The sequence below is a fragment of the Mercenaria mercenaria genome, chromosome 2 (assembly GCF_021730395.1).
Source record: "Mercenaria mercenaria strain notata chromosome 2, MADL_Memer_1, whole genome shotgun sequence".
Taxonomy (NCBI): Eukaryota; Metazoa; Mollusca; class Bivalvia; order Venerida; family Veneridae; genus Mercenaria; species Mercenaria mercenaria.
In genome coordinates this window covers 17079219-17094798 of record NC_069362.1, presented here as the reverse complement: position 1 = coordinate 17094798, position 15580 = coordinate 17079219, and the positions used below count along the sequence as shown (strand labels likewise).

Genomic DNA, 15580 nt, shown 5'->3' with positions numbered 1-15580 from the left:
GAGTATATCGATAATGAGATCATCAAAAACTATGTTTAGGTTTTGGACCTTCTGTCGTTTAAAACTGCTGAAATGTGGCTGAAATTATAAAGATTTGTTAAAATGTAGTCAAATGGGTATTATGAAAGGTACTTGCAGCAAGCTATACCATATATTATCATCTGATAATGCATCATTGTTCTTTTAACATTAAATTTAATTCAATTTGCAAAAATGTCAGAACTGTATCTGAATGTTTTCAAAATAAAGCAAAAATTACAATTGTCATGACGAAATACAGGATTCAAGAAAGGATAAACACATAGACTCTCATGACGTTATCTTACAGTAAATAAATTATGGTGTGAGAAATTGCGGTAAAACTTTTAAACTTATGAAAGATACTAAAACACTTTTTGTGTTACTGCAAATCGCATCGATATTGAGTGTGAGTGATATAAGACTTTAGATAATGAGCTCGCGATTGACGATTTGAACTATAAATTTGCAACCGGCATGGTATATATACATTATGCAGTCTTTTAGCCACGTTGTCTGATAATTGGGTAGTTTTCTCACTAATACCTGATTTCTCTTTAGATAAGCTATTAATGGTCCCTTAATATAAACATTTCTTTATCAGAAATGGAGGGAATACACATTACACAGGTCGTCAATTTTTCATTTAGATTCATTTGTTTTAATGCGTCAATTATCTTAGCGTATTTCAATGAAAGTAGAACTTTTCTTTTCTCTTATCTTACATGCTTAAATGTATGTAATTATTGTTGTATAACAGGTAAATTTCAGTTATTCATGTTTTGTCAGCTGATGGATTTTATATTTTATGTTATATTCTACGGATCAAAGGTTACATGTCAATTAGTCTGCTGCTTAATGGGCCATTATAGAGCATTTTAAGGGTCATAGGCTAAGTATTTACTGACATATTATGTTTTGAATGTGTACGTGGATATGGTTAGTTGTATTGTAATTTATTAACGCAATTTTTAAACCGTGTCGAAATTTCACATGTGTTCAGTACATCAAAACCTTGCTTTAATAAAAGTACTAAAAGTACTAATGGTGATGGAAATTTGTTTCAAATCAATTTGTGTTATGTTGTTTGGAATCAAACTCTGCACACATGCTTAAAGACTTGACAATTTTGATGAAGATTAAAGAAAACAAGGCAATTATACTTTATGAAGATTAAGTAAGTAGGTCATAACACATAAATCTTTCTAGCATTTTATTAGAATTATGGCCGTTTCAAAATCGGTATTTCTGTGTTATATTTTATTTAGTTCCACTTCCGCTTGCCTTGAATACTGTAAGAGTTATAGCTTTGAAACTTGATGCATTTTTTTTAAAATCCCTTTATTTAACTAATAAGCAAGAAGTAATACAAAAGTTTAATTCTGTAGCGTTCATAGACCAGGTGCGATGAGCGGCTAATGACCCTTGTATTAATTAAATTATTTTTTTAGCTATTTAATGAATATGCCATACAAATTTATCACCATTGTAATAGTTGCCATTTTTCTTTAATCTTCTTGAAAATGTGTCAGTGTTTAAGCATAAAGTGTGCTGAGTTTAAAGTTTTGCTTCCAGGAAACATATTACATATTAAATGGAAACAAATTTCCATCACAATTAGTACTGCCAGTACTTTGATTAAAGTCAAGTTTTGATGCATTGAAGACATGTAAAACTTCGTGATTGGTTTCAAAATAACGTAAATAAATAACAATAGTATTAATTAATTATTCGCATATACATTCAATAAACATGGCATGTCAGTAAATACTTAGCCTATATAACCCTTAAAATGCGCTATAATGGCCCATTAAACTGTAGACTAATTGCTACTTAACCTTTGATCCTTAGAATATAGCATAAAATCCATAAGCTGACAAAACATGAACAACAGAACTTTACCTGTTATGCAAACATAATAACATTCATTACTGAAAGGATAAATTATACTTTCATTAAAAACACGTAATGATGTTCACGATAATTGCGACATTAAACGTAACTAAATAATAAATTAAAAATTGACGACCTGTGTAATGTATATTCCCTCCATTTCTGATAATGAAATGTATATATTAAGGGACCATTAATAAGTTGTTATCTGAAGAGAGATGAGGTATTAGTGAGAAAATTACCCAATTATACAGACAATGTGGCTCCAGGACTGCATAATGTATATATATCATACCGGTTGCAAACTCAAATCGTCAACAGCGATTGATTTAACCGACATATCTGTCACTAAGTATCGATCAAATTGTTTTAGAAGTGGCCAGATTTGCACTATGATATACAATAGCTCAAGAATTGTTTAAGTATTTTTCATAAATTTGACAGTTGTATTTCTAGAATGTCGTAATTCTAGTACCTAACAAATTAGTGATGTGATAGTTCAAACCACTTTCCTTTAATATTCTATAGTTAAAAAAAATTGTTCCATATAACTTTCAAAAAAAAAAAATATTTTAGACCCAGTGTTACTGGCTCGTGTTAGCGCTCATTGCACTTTTTACACCGTCATTTAGGTATCGTTAGATAACGATCATGAGAGTTGATGTTCACCTTTCGGAAACATTGCTTTATTCTATGTTGTTTCTTGAATCCTGTATTTGTCGTCATGAAGAGCAGGTTGAATTGATATTTCGACCATAGCGGAACTAATAGCTGATAATGTAATTGATGCAATATTTTGAAAACGTTCAATTTGTGTTCTGACTTCTGCAAACTATCTTAATATCACATCTGTTCTGTGTTTTGCAAGAACAAACATTATATAAATGTCATATGACAGCGTTTATGACACTGATATTGTCAACCCGAGGGCAGAATGTCACCCGAGGCGAAAGCCGAGTGGTGACATTCTGTTTCGAGCGTTGACAATATCAATGTCACACACGCTTCAATATGATATTTATTTTATTATACCGAACAAAATTAAGTACATCAAAAGTTTTAAAAAAATGTTTTTAATTCATTTAATTCAACCATCCTCATGAACAATTGCAACAAGGTAAACAAAATATCGTTAAATAGTGACGTCACCTCTATATGTGTACAAGGGAGGCAATCATTTCATGATTTAGCTAAAAAATTGAAGCAGTTATTTGCCCTTATATGATATTCAAAATATCAGCGCGGTCACATGACCTGACAGTTACTTTCGCTCGGTCATGTGTCAAAAAGGTTGAAAATGTTTTTTATAGTCAAAATATCAATTTCTCGGGTAATGGGATTTTATCATTGTAGACAAAAGTGAGGTATAATAAAATGCGTTATCACACGATAATATATGGTTTACTGTAAGTGCTTTTAATGATACTCATTTGACGACATTTTACAGCTCTTTAGCATTTCGCCAATGTATCAACAATTTTAAACGACAGGAAGCCAAATATCTAAAATAGATTTTGATGATCACGTATCTATATACTCTCACATAAAACGTTGAACATTTTTGGCATTATCATAAATGTCGTCACTACTGCTGTGTGAGTTTAATTGAATTTATCGGCTGTCACTTGTTTCTGGTTCATTCAATGCAATTTTGCGTTAGATAATCTGTAACACATGATCCAAGAACTCATTCACTGGCTTTAATCCCTGTTTTTTCCTGAACAACTCGAGTTTGTTTTCAGACACAGGTTGATTCCATGTTATCAACAAAAAACTATCAAACTGGTTCTTGCTTTTCATGTAACATACTTTGATTGTTTCATCACTCATACATTTTACATATTATAATCTTTGTAACCATTTGAATTTGTAATATCTCAAAACTCATTAGGATGTTTATTTGGATCATCAATATTGTCTTATAACAACAAAACTACAACATGGTGAAGTATTTCATGATTGTAAATGGAGTTTTTAAATTGTTCTTATTTTTTATCCCAATTACTGTACTACCAAAACTGCTAAACCAGTGATCTGTGATTTCTTTCCTGAAAAGAAATACAAGGTTCTTTAATACCCCAATAGTACACAGTACGTGTTGCTCTGTAATATGGTTGTTATGTACAATGCCCAAATGTGTTCTATAAACTGGCAGTTTTGTCCTCTATGTCTGTATATTCTACTTTGTCCCGACTGTGTTCTGTAAATTATTCATTTTGTCCTCATTGCCTGTATGTTTTATGTGTATGGGTTTGTGTTGGACCTATGCGCATGCGCTGCTGCGTGTTTAAAGTATCGTTCATTAGACTTTGAAAAGCTGTAACCATGTTCTCTCTTTGTTCTTGGCCATTTATTCTTTTCTTTCTGCAACTCGAATGTAAAACCCCTTAAAGCATTGAACCAACTCAAAGAATATTTGTCATACAACTTTTGCCAAACAGTGTAATGTTATAGCCATGTACATCCGTCGTCTTTTCATGTGTCAAACGTTTTCCGCACGTTTAAAAGCGAATGTAAATATTCAGCTGATCATTTGAATGAGTATTTACATAGCAAGTTATACTGATATTTGCTCAACAAATATTAAGCGGAATTATTGAACTTGGACGTATAGTTTCGTTTTTGTCTTCACCATTTTCTATCATACTAAAGATCTTCTAAATATTCTAGATATTACGGAAATTTATTCATGGTATTTTCCAGAGTGAACTAAAGTTATTCCATGTTTTTTATTTCTGCACACTTTATTAGATGTCTAGATGAAATACACATATATATACAGTATGTACTGTGAAAAGACGGCAAGTCCGTACTTGCTCAAAAGTGGTTTCTCAGGTTTTAAAGTTTTAGACATGTTAGTGTGCCAAGCCCCTTACTTTGAAAATATATGTATATGTCATTAGATAGTGGAATTCTCTTGAAAAAGTCTATTAGAATAAAAAGTCAGTGATACAACATAAAACCGAACAATACTTGTATCAAGTCATTCTAAGCCCAGGGGCCCTTCACATCAATTCTAACAATATTTATTTCACGAACTATTAAAACTCGAAGCCATCGTATGGAACGCTTAGACTGCCTTGACATGATTTGTTTTATCACGTAGTCATTCCAGATTGTGTTGTGCTTTTGCTAGTTTGTGCTATAATTAATACTTCGCCATGTGCATTTTCAAATATATTCGGTACAAACTATTTGTTATGTAGATAAAACAGTTTGTAATGTACATTTACTAGTTTATCCGGTACATTTCTTAGTTTGTGTTGTGCATTTAATAGTTTGTTCTATACAATTAATAGTTCGTTATGTGCATTTTCCAATATATTCGTTACAAATAATTTGTTATGTAGATAAAACATATTCGGTACAAATCATAACTTGTTATGTAGATAAAACAGTTTGTTCTGTACATAGACTTGTTTGTCCAGTACATTTCTTAGTTTGTGCTGTCCAACTGATAGTTCGTCATTGCATATATTCGGTACAAAATATAATTTGTTATGTAGATAAAACAGTTTGTTACATTTATTAATTCTTAGTTTGTGTTGTGCATTTAGTAGTTTGTTCTATACAATAAATAGTTTGTCATGTGCATTTTCCAATATGGTCGGTACAAATTATAATTTGTTATGTAGATAAAAGAGTTTGTTATGTAAATTTACTAGTTTATCCGGTACATTTCTTAGTTTGTGTTGTGCATTCACTAGTTTGTGCTGTCCAACTGATAGTTCGTGATGTGATTTTTCCAATATATTCGGTACAAAGCATAATTTGTCTTGTAGATACTGGAAAAAGCACATCACGAACTATTAATGGACAGCACAAACTAGTGAATGCACAAAACAAACTAAGAAACGTACAGGACAAACTAGTAATTGACATAACAAACTGTTTTATTTACATAACAAGTGATAATATTTACCGAATATATTGAAAAATGCACATGACGAACTATTAATTGTACAGAACAAACTGCTAAATGCACAACACAAACTAAGAAACGTACCGGACAAACTAATACATGTACATAACAAACTGTTTCATTTACAAGACAAATTATGATTTGTACCGAATATATCGGAAAAGGCACATGACGAACTATTAATTAGACAGCACAAACTAGTGAATGCACAGCACAAACTAAAATTATGTACCGGACAAACTAGTAAATGTACGCAACAAACTGCTTAATCTACATAACAAATTATGATTTGTACCGAATATATTGGAAAAGGCACATGACGAACTAATAATTATCATGCCTAGGCAGTTTAGGCGTTCCATAATATCGCTGCCAAATGTGACTAGTTATGCTATGCTTGCTATTCAATGATGTTTACTCAAGTGACATTGATATATGTCCTGTATAATGTCATGTCTTACCTTAAAAATATGTTCTTAGTGCTTTGCTCTAACTTAAAGACACTATTGTGTTAATGAAACTAAATATGTTTTAGGTTATGCAATCATAGATTTTTCTAAAACCGAAAAAAATTTACTATACTGCTAGTTTCTAAATGTGTTACCTTAACCGAAAGTAAAGGGTGGGTTTCTTGGAAGCATAGAGAGCAGCAAACACCAGAGCCACTCATCGCCAAAAAGGCCTGCAACAAAAATAAAATATCGTGAAAAGATATAGCAGACGGGATGCTTCAAATATTTAACGAGTACATTTTAATTGATAACAATTTGAAAACGTGAATATTTCAACTTCATAATTATCCCTTTTGCTACTTGCAAATGTTGTGATCTTGCTCTATGTCAATGAAGTGTCTGCCTAAATAATGTTTTAGTAATTTTAGTTAATTATAAAGCAAGTGTAATAATGCAATGTCGAAATGGATAAGTGTTCTGCAAATGCTTTACATTTCGACTATTTACGCTACAATAATCTTGCGTACGGATGATGTTATATTGACACCATGGCGATTTCTCTTTCATTGTAATAACAAAAATGAAATAATCACTGACATTTCATTAAAATAATTCATGTAATGCATTTTAAATGGAACGGTTGCAGCACAATTAATTTTCAATCCAAATGTGATGTTAGTTGCACCATCATTGACAATATGCATCACCGAACAAGGCATTCCATACGTTTGAAGTTTGCAGCATCAAATTAAGCTCGACGATATCATTTAAATTAGACTAAATGAAATTACGTTGTTTCTTTATAAAATCATTTTAACTCTGCACGCGAGTCAGACATATATCATCCTTTACCATTGAAACAAGAAAAAACAGGCAAATTCAGTGAATTAATATATATAAGTTGTTTTGTGAATGAGGAGAGTATATTTTGAAAGACATTTTATTTCCAGATATGTATAAAAAGACCCTGCAACGGTTTGTTGGTAGCTATTTTTACAAAATCAAGGGCAAAACTCTGTTCTATGGTGATCTATACTTTCATGAAGATCCAACAATGTAAAAGCAAAAAGGCCACATAAAAGCTTACGGAATGAAAGACATCAAAGAAAAAGTGCAGTTACCTATAGCCACCTAAGTATGCAATTGTAGGCTCGGAGGAACATTCGGACAGACAACGCCAAACCGCTCCTCTGCCTTTAGCGGTGGATAATATTTGCATAGCAGAAAACAGACACGGTTGGCCATTAACAATAAACTTAGTGAGACTCTTAAAATGACTTGGTGTATTAAAATATAGTATCACTTTATATTCATATCTGAACAAGTTTCAATTTTTGCCTATTTTTTTTCTTATAGATTGAAACGGATCTTAATACTTTTAACCTCAATATTCTACAAAACGTGTGCAATTTTCAAAGAGCTGTCAAGCATATGATGACTCATTTCTGCTTACAAATTCTTACATATTTTGTAGGCTTGTCCTAAAAATAATATAAAATACGTATGACGTATGTGTGAGTCATTAATTTTCTAAGAGATATTTTTTGTCACATCACTCTGCAATGGTATTATTGCTTATTCTTAATGTAACAAGAAGCAAGACAACTTCTTACATATTACTTACAGTTAACAGTTAAATCTATTTGACATTCAAATTACCAGACACTAAGGAGTTCAGAGTTTCTCGGACTACAGTCGCCTACTTGACTTTCAAAACCTCACAAAAAAGTCTGTAACCACACATCTGAAATAGAAATAAAACAATACACTGACGAGATATGAACACGCAACAAACATATGCTTGAATATATTTTGTACTACAAAAAGAATCACCTTGAAATATTCAACACAAACACATCTCGATACTCTATACCCATTTTGTTTACGGTCTGTTGTAAAACTCGCCATTTAATAATTCCAGTATTCCACGTTCACTGGTATGAATGTATGTAATGATAGATCCTTTGTGCAAAACTTTTCTCTACAACATTACGCTGGGTGTCCCACTCAAGTCATTCAATGGGAATTACTGCAGCTTATGGACACATCATTACAATGCAGCTAAAGGCGGTCCTGACATCAACCTTAAAAATAAAAAACAATTAGTTCTGCAACGTGCTTCTGTCAGGGATTTTTGAAACTAAATCACAGCCACAATATTTGAAGGTTGGTTTATTAACCCTGCATTGAAACACATTTTATTCAGTAACTGGAGGGTGGTCTTTTTACAGCCATCACGCTGTCAACGACCTGCAAGAACAAGTTGTTGAAACGGTACATTGAAAATGCAAAAAGATGTAAAATTGGGAAGGACAATCTAATTTTAATTCGGAACTTTTATTTTTGAGTATCATTGATTAACGTTCAAATTAATCATCTTCTTCTGCAGTTTATGGTGCAAAATGCCTCCTTTCATTTTCTAACAATCACGTAGACGAAATGTCCGATCCGAATTATGTGTACTGATAAAATTGCTGTATGCTTCATGTCTCTAGGCATCAATTCATTGTTTAGAAGTTTTATCAAATCTTCACTGTCATTTCAGGTGTGTGACCTCTCATACATCAAGCCGTACCATTACATGCATATTCAACGATTTACAAGTATTTACATCTAAATTTATTGCAAAACGAATACTTTTTGTGATAACAAAGAATTGAGAAAGCCTGAAAGCATGACATTGTCTGCTGCTTGTTTTATTTTACGTCATTCTTCCGTTTATACTGGAAAAGAAACATAAGCACAGATACTCCAATGCACGCTTATCTCTTCATCATATTGAGTGCTGAATATATTATACTTGTTTGTTTCAGTGTAAGATCGAAATATCTTTCACTGACTGAACAGCAAGCAAAATCAAAAAGCTTGTGTTTGCGAGTGATAAGTATTCCGACCTTACACTGAAATTATAAGAGCTGTTTTAGCTCGTAGCGCGAAGGTCCTTAATCGACTAATAAAATTCTATTTTGTCGACCTGGATCAGGCATCTGTTTGAAATGGTTTATCTACGTTCTACGTGCCATGTCAACCATTGTGAACGTATTTCAGATGGTTGATCTACGACCTACAAACAGTTGAACCAATTGTGAATGTATTTGAGATCGTTGATCTACAAGCCAGATCAGGCTATTGGAAACTCTTTCCAAGTTGTAGGTATTCGACCTACGAGCGAGGTCAATCAATTGTGAACGCATTGAAGATACTGTGGAATAATTTAATTTCGTGGGCATGAAATTTCGTTGTTTTGGTCAAAACGGTAATTTCGCAGGGAAATGAATTCGTGGATTTCAACAGTTGAACACAAAATGAATGGGAATTGTTCTTGTTCGTTGGGATTAAATTTCGTTGATTGACTGAACGTCCTCCACGAATATTAATGATTTCACAGTAGTTGATCTACGATCTACGACCCTGGCCAACCAAACTTCAATGCATTTCAGATGGTTGATTTACGTCAACCAATTGTAAATGCATGTCAGATGATAGTTGATCTACGAGTCAGGTTAACCAATTGTCAATGTATTTGAGATGGTTTATCTACGATTTACGAGAGTCAGGTCAACTAGTTGTGAAAGTATTCCAGATGGCTGATCTGCTGATCTGCGAGCTAAGAGCCCGGTCAACCAGTTGTCAGTGTATTTAAGATTGTCCATCTACGGTCTAAGAGCTAGGTAATTCATTTGTAAATGAATTTTAGATAGTTGTTTTACGATCTACGAGCCAGGAAAACCAATTGTGAACGTATTTCAGACGGTTGATCTATGATCTATGATCAATGAGCCATGTCAATCAATTGTGATGGTTGATCTACGATCTAAGAGACAGGACAGGACAACCATTTGTGAATAATTATAAACCTATTTTAGATGGTTGCTCTATGATATGTGAGCCAGGTCAACCAATTGCGAACGCATTTCAGATCTATACTAGCCAGGTCAACCAATTGTAAACCAATTTTAAACGTATTTCAGATGGTTTATCCATGATCAATGAGCCAGGTCATCTTATTGTAAACGCGTCATCTAATTGAGAATGCATTTTGATTGTTGATCTAAAATGTATGGGCAAGATCAACCAGTTGTGAACCAATTATAAACGTATTTCAGAAGGCTGACCTAGGATCAATGAGCCAAGTCAACCTGTTGTAAACAAGTTTCAGATGGTTATTGTGTGATCTACAAGCCAGGTCAACCAATGAACGTATTTCAGGTTGGTTTACGACCTACGAGCAAGGTCAACTAATTGAGAACGCATTTTAGATGATTAAACTTTGACCATTGAGCCTGGTCAGCCAATTGAGAACTCATTTCAGATGGTTGGTCAACGATTGACGAGTAAGGTCAACCAATAGTGAACGTATTTCAGATGGCTGATTTATGATCTACGAGCCAGACCGATCATTTTTGTCATTGTATTTCAGGTTCTTGATTTTATTTTTTCACCTTCACAAACGAAATTGGAGGGGGTAAACAGGAGTGAGCATGTTGGTCGGTCTGTCTGCCGGTCGGTCTGTCGGTCCGTTGGTTTTCATGGTTTCCGGACAATAGCTCGTGAATGGCTTGACAGATTTAAATATTGTTTGGTAAACAGGTGTAACATCGTACAGTACAGGTCAAGTTTGACTTTGAGGTCTGTAGGTCAAAGGTCAAGGTCATAATGACCCGGAACAGTTAAACAGTTTCTGGATGATAACTTGTGAACGTTGGACAAAGGATAATAAATGTTGGTACTGAGGTGCAACAGCATAAAATACATGTCAAATTCGACTTTGAGGTCAGTAGGTCAAAGGTCAAGGTCACAATGACCCGGAACAGTTAAACGATTTCCGGATGATTACTTAGAACGCCTGGGCCTAGGACCATAAATGTTTGTACACAGGTGTTACATCACAAAATACAGATCAAGTTTGACTGTGATAACTTCAGAACGCTTCATGAAAGTTGATAGGAACCTTGGTCATGACAAGCAGATGACACCTATGATTTTGAGGTCTGTAGGTCAAAGGTCATGGTCACAGTGACCCGGAACAGTAAAACCGTTTCCGGACGATAACATGAGAACGCTTCGGTCTAGAATCATGAAACTTAATAGGAATGTTGATCATGACCAGCAGATGATCTCTATTAATTTTGAGGTCCGACTTTAACATTGGCTTACTTCTGCGACAAGGCCAATATTGTGGGGGTATAATTCCTTGCTTCTGTGACAGCTGTAGCTTTGAAACTTTGTACAATTCTTATCATCATAATTAGTCCCCTACTGGTTGAAAACCAGTCTCGGGGACTATAGAAATGCACTTTTCTTCCCGTCATTCCGTCCGTCCGTCTGTCCGCAATTTCGTGTCCGATACATAACTCATTCATAACATTCATAAAGGGATTTCAATATTACTTTGCACAAATGCTTCCCATGATAAGACAACATGTCATGCGCAAAACCCGGACCCTAGCTCAAAGGTCAAGGTCACAATTGGAAGTCAAAGGTCAACAGGGCTTTTTTCCTGTCCGGTCCACAACTCTGAAGGGATTTTAATATTACTTGACGCAAATGTACCTCATAATCAGGCAATTTGTCATGCACAACTTTCAGACCCCTAGCTTAAAGGTCAAGGTCACACTTGGCAGTCAAATATTAACACGGCATGAACCGATCCATAACACTCAATAAGGGATTTTAATATAACTTGGCACAAATGTTTCCCATGATAAGACGACGTGTCATGCGCATATCCCGGACCCATAGCTCAAAGGTCAAGGTCACAATTGGGGATCAAAGATCAACTGGCCTTTTTTACTGTACGGTTCATAACTCTGCCATCCATGAAGGGATTTTAATATTACTTGGAACAAATGTTCCCCATGATACGACGACATGACATGCGCAAACCCTGGTCCCCTAGATCAAAGGTCAAGATCGCAATTTGAGGTCAAACTCAATAGGGTTTTTATCCTGTCCGGTCCAGAACTCTATCATGTATCAATGGATTACAATATTACTTGGCATAAATGTTCCTCATTATGAAGCGACGTGTCATGCACAACACCCAGAACCCTAGCTTAAAGATCAAGGTCACACTTAGAGATCAAATATTAATAGCATTTCTTTCCTGTTTGGTCTATAACTGTGTCATACAAAACAGGATTCAAATATCAGTTTGCACAAATATTCCCCTGGATAAGACAATATGTCATGCGCAAGACCAGGGCCCTTAGCTACAAGGTCAAGGTCACACTTGGAAGTCAAAAGCCAAAAGGGCTTTTTCTTCCTGTCCAGTCTGTAATTCAACAATCATTAAAGGGATTTTAACATTACTTGGTACAAATGTTCACCACCATAAGACAGAGTGTCATGCCCAAGAACCAGGTTCCTAGGTCTAAGGTCAAGGTCACACTTAGAGGCCAAAGGTCAGATACAAGAATAACTTTGTCTGGAGCATTTCTTCTTCATCCATGGTGGGATTTTGATATAATTTGGCACAAATGTTCACCACCATGAGACAGATTGTCATACGTAAGGACAAGGCACCTAGGTCTAAGGTCAAGGTCACACTTAGAGGTCGAAGGTCAAATTCAAGAATGACTTTGGCCAGAGCATTTCTTCATGCATGGAGGGATTTTGATGTAACTTGGCACAAATGTTCACCACCATGAAGCAGCCTTGTTTTTAGAATTACCTCCCTTTGTTTTTACTATAAATAGATTATATTGTAACATTTTATTACTGGCCGTAGGGGAAAATGGAGACCACTTTTCTGTAGTACAACATGCATGTTACATACACTTTTTAGGTGTATTTTGACCTATCTCTACCTGGTAAAGAGTTTCTAGTGGACTTATATTATATAGAGTTTTTTTAGGATTAATTTCCCTTTATTGTTACTATAAATAACTTATATGATAACTTTTTTTTATAATCGGCCGTAAAAAAAATCCATATGAAAACAACTGTAGCTTTTTATATATGCAAATTGTAATCCAAGTGTTTTGTTATAACATATTTATTGGTTAATTAACTGTGTTGTCTTCAGGTTTATTTCGTGATTACGGCTGTTATTTTGAAACGAATGAGTAGGTCGAAACCTATAAAATCTTCTTTGCATTTTTAAAGACTTAAGTTTAAGCCGTTTTAACTTAGTAAATATGTTTCTGTTAATGTTTTGTTAATGTCCACTTGTCTTGTTCTATTTTTGATACTTTGTACGCTTGCTATCATTATATGAGTAGGTGGTCAAAAACCATATCTCTCTGTTCTATACACAGAATAGGTATTTATTGGTTATCTAGTCTATTGTAATTAGGTATATTTCTCGACTACAGCTATAGCTTTGAAGGTGCTTATTTCTCGATGAGTAATAGGTCAAAATACATATTTTATATATAGCACACTATTGTTTATACATCATTGACAGATATCAGTTCATTATGTTATACTGCAGTTGAGAAAATTAGGTGTCTTCCAGTAGGGGACTTTGTATTGCATGGCAATACTACTAGTACTTCATTCACTTGTTATTATTAGGTAAGTAAAGAACGATACCTCTCTCTCTTCTACTTTGTCAGAATTACCGATATGACCATTTTCAACGGAGAAAATAGGTATTAATCTTTCTTGCATTTTATTAAAATTATGGCCGTTTTCACATAGAAAAATGGTATTTCTTTGTTATTGTTTGTTTAGGTCCACTTATTTTGAATTCTTTTAGAGCTATAGTTGTGAAACATAATGCTTTTCATCCCTTCATTTAACGAATAAACGAGATGACATACAAATGTGTAATTCTGTAGCGTTCACAGACCAGGTGAGATGAGCGACCAATGACCTTTTAATTGATTAAACTATTCGTTAGCCATTTAACGAACATAACAATCATCAAATATAGTTGCCTTTCTCTTCTTTAACCTTCATGAAAAGGTATCAGTTTTAAAGCATAGAGTGTGCTGAGTTTTACGTTTTGCTTCCAAGCAACGTATTACAAATTGACTGGCAACAATTTCCATCAACCTTATTACATTCAGTGCTTGATTAAGTTTCGAAGTAAAATTTCGTCATGGTTTCAAAATTGCGTTGATAAATTACAATGCTATTAACCATATCCTCATATACTGGTAAAACGCATGAAAAACGTATCAGTAAACGTAAAATGTCAGTAATACTTAGCATTTGACCAATAAAATGCTCTATAATATAATGTTATCAGTCAAGCGATTTCATATTGGCCTTGTTATTTGTCCAATGGTTGTCGTATTGGCCCAAGGCCGTAGGCCGAGGGCCAATACGACTGCCGGAAGACAAATAACTAGGCCAACATAAAATCGCTTGATTAATGATAATTTTATTATTCAACTTTTGATCATTGGCGGTAACATCATAAGAATATTTTACGTTACCTTAATACGGCAATTATACATGTTGAAGATTGCGTTTTAAGCATTATCATTTTAGTCAGTAAAACACAATGGGTTGAACGTAGGTATGTGTGAATAATTTTGAGAGATATATGCCTTGATATAATAAGCAATAACTGGAACTTACCGTATTTATTTTCTCTAGTGAGTATCTTACCATTTGAGCTTTGATAAGAACTGCTTTATTTCTTTGTTGACTGCAGTCAATGAGACACAAAATTGTACACATATGTGTTGATCAAGATAATACAACCAATCAATCACGTATTATACACCCCCATGCCTCGTTTTATTCTTAACCGAAATTGATTGCAGTTTACAACTGACATTCGAGTTCGCAACGAATATTATTCATCCACTTCTCTGCATGTGAATCGCTATTATTATTGCACAAATAATCCACACTAGCTAAATAAGTATCATCCTTTCAAGTAATATGAGTTTCGCATATTTTCTCAATGTATATTTCCGATTCGTTCTGACAGGAACTTGTTTGTACACAATAACGAATAAGCCGAAAGTATCGTTATAATCTACAGAAAACGTATGTATCGACATCGTACGTCCACTCAGTCTTACTTAGTTATCACATGAACATGTTAGATATTATTTTTTTTCCAAAAAATGTGAAAACTATTGTAATATATATTTTTTATGTAAAACAAAATGGCGTCATTTAAAATTCTAACGAAAGTGACTTCTCCGTATTGGCCCTCTCTTTTGAATCAGTCAGAATGCTTAAATTCCGTATTGTCCCTGTTTTCTCGTATTGGTCCTGCTTTTCTCATATTGGCCCAGTTATGCTTTGTATTAGCTCTACTTGTTTCATATGATGTGCGCAATTGATCTAATACTGTGTGCGATATTGTAAAATTGAATAATAATGGCCC

General features: G+C 34.1%; 1 long non-coding RNA gene across 1 annotated transcript; it reads right to left on the bottom strand.

Annotated features, from left to right (window-relative positions):
- Nucleotides 1-3316: 3316 nt before the first annotated feature.
- LOC123562595 (uncharacterized) lies at nt 3317-15452 on the bottom strand. Its single transcript, XR_006688582.2, has 4 exons — nt 14818-15452; nt 7910-8029; nt 6438-6515; nt 3317-3959 (listed from the first exon to the last, which is right to left on the bottom strand). It is a non-coding gene; the product is annotated as an uncharacterized LOC123562595 (long non-coding RNA).
- Nucleotides 15453-15580: the final 128 nt, after the last annotated feature.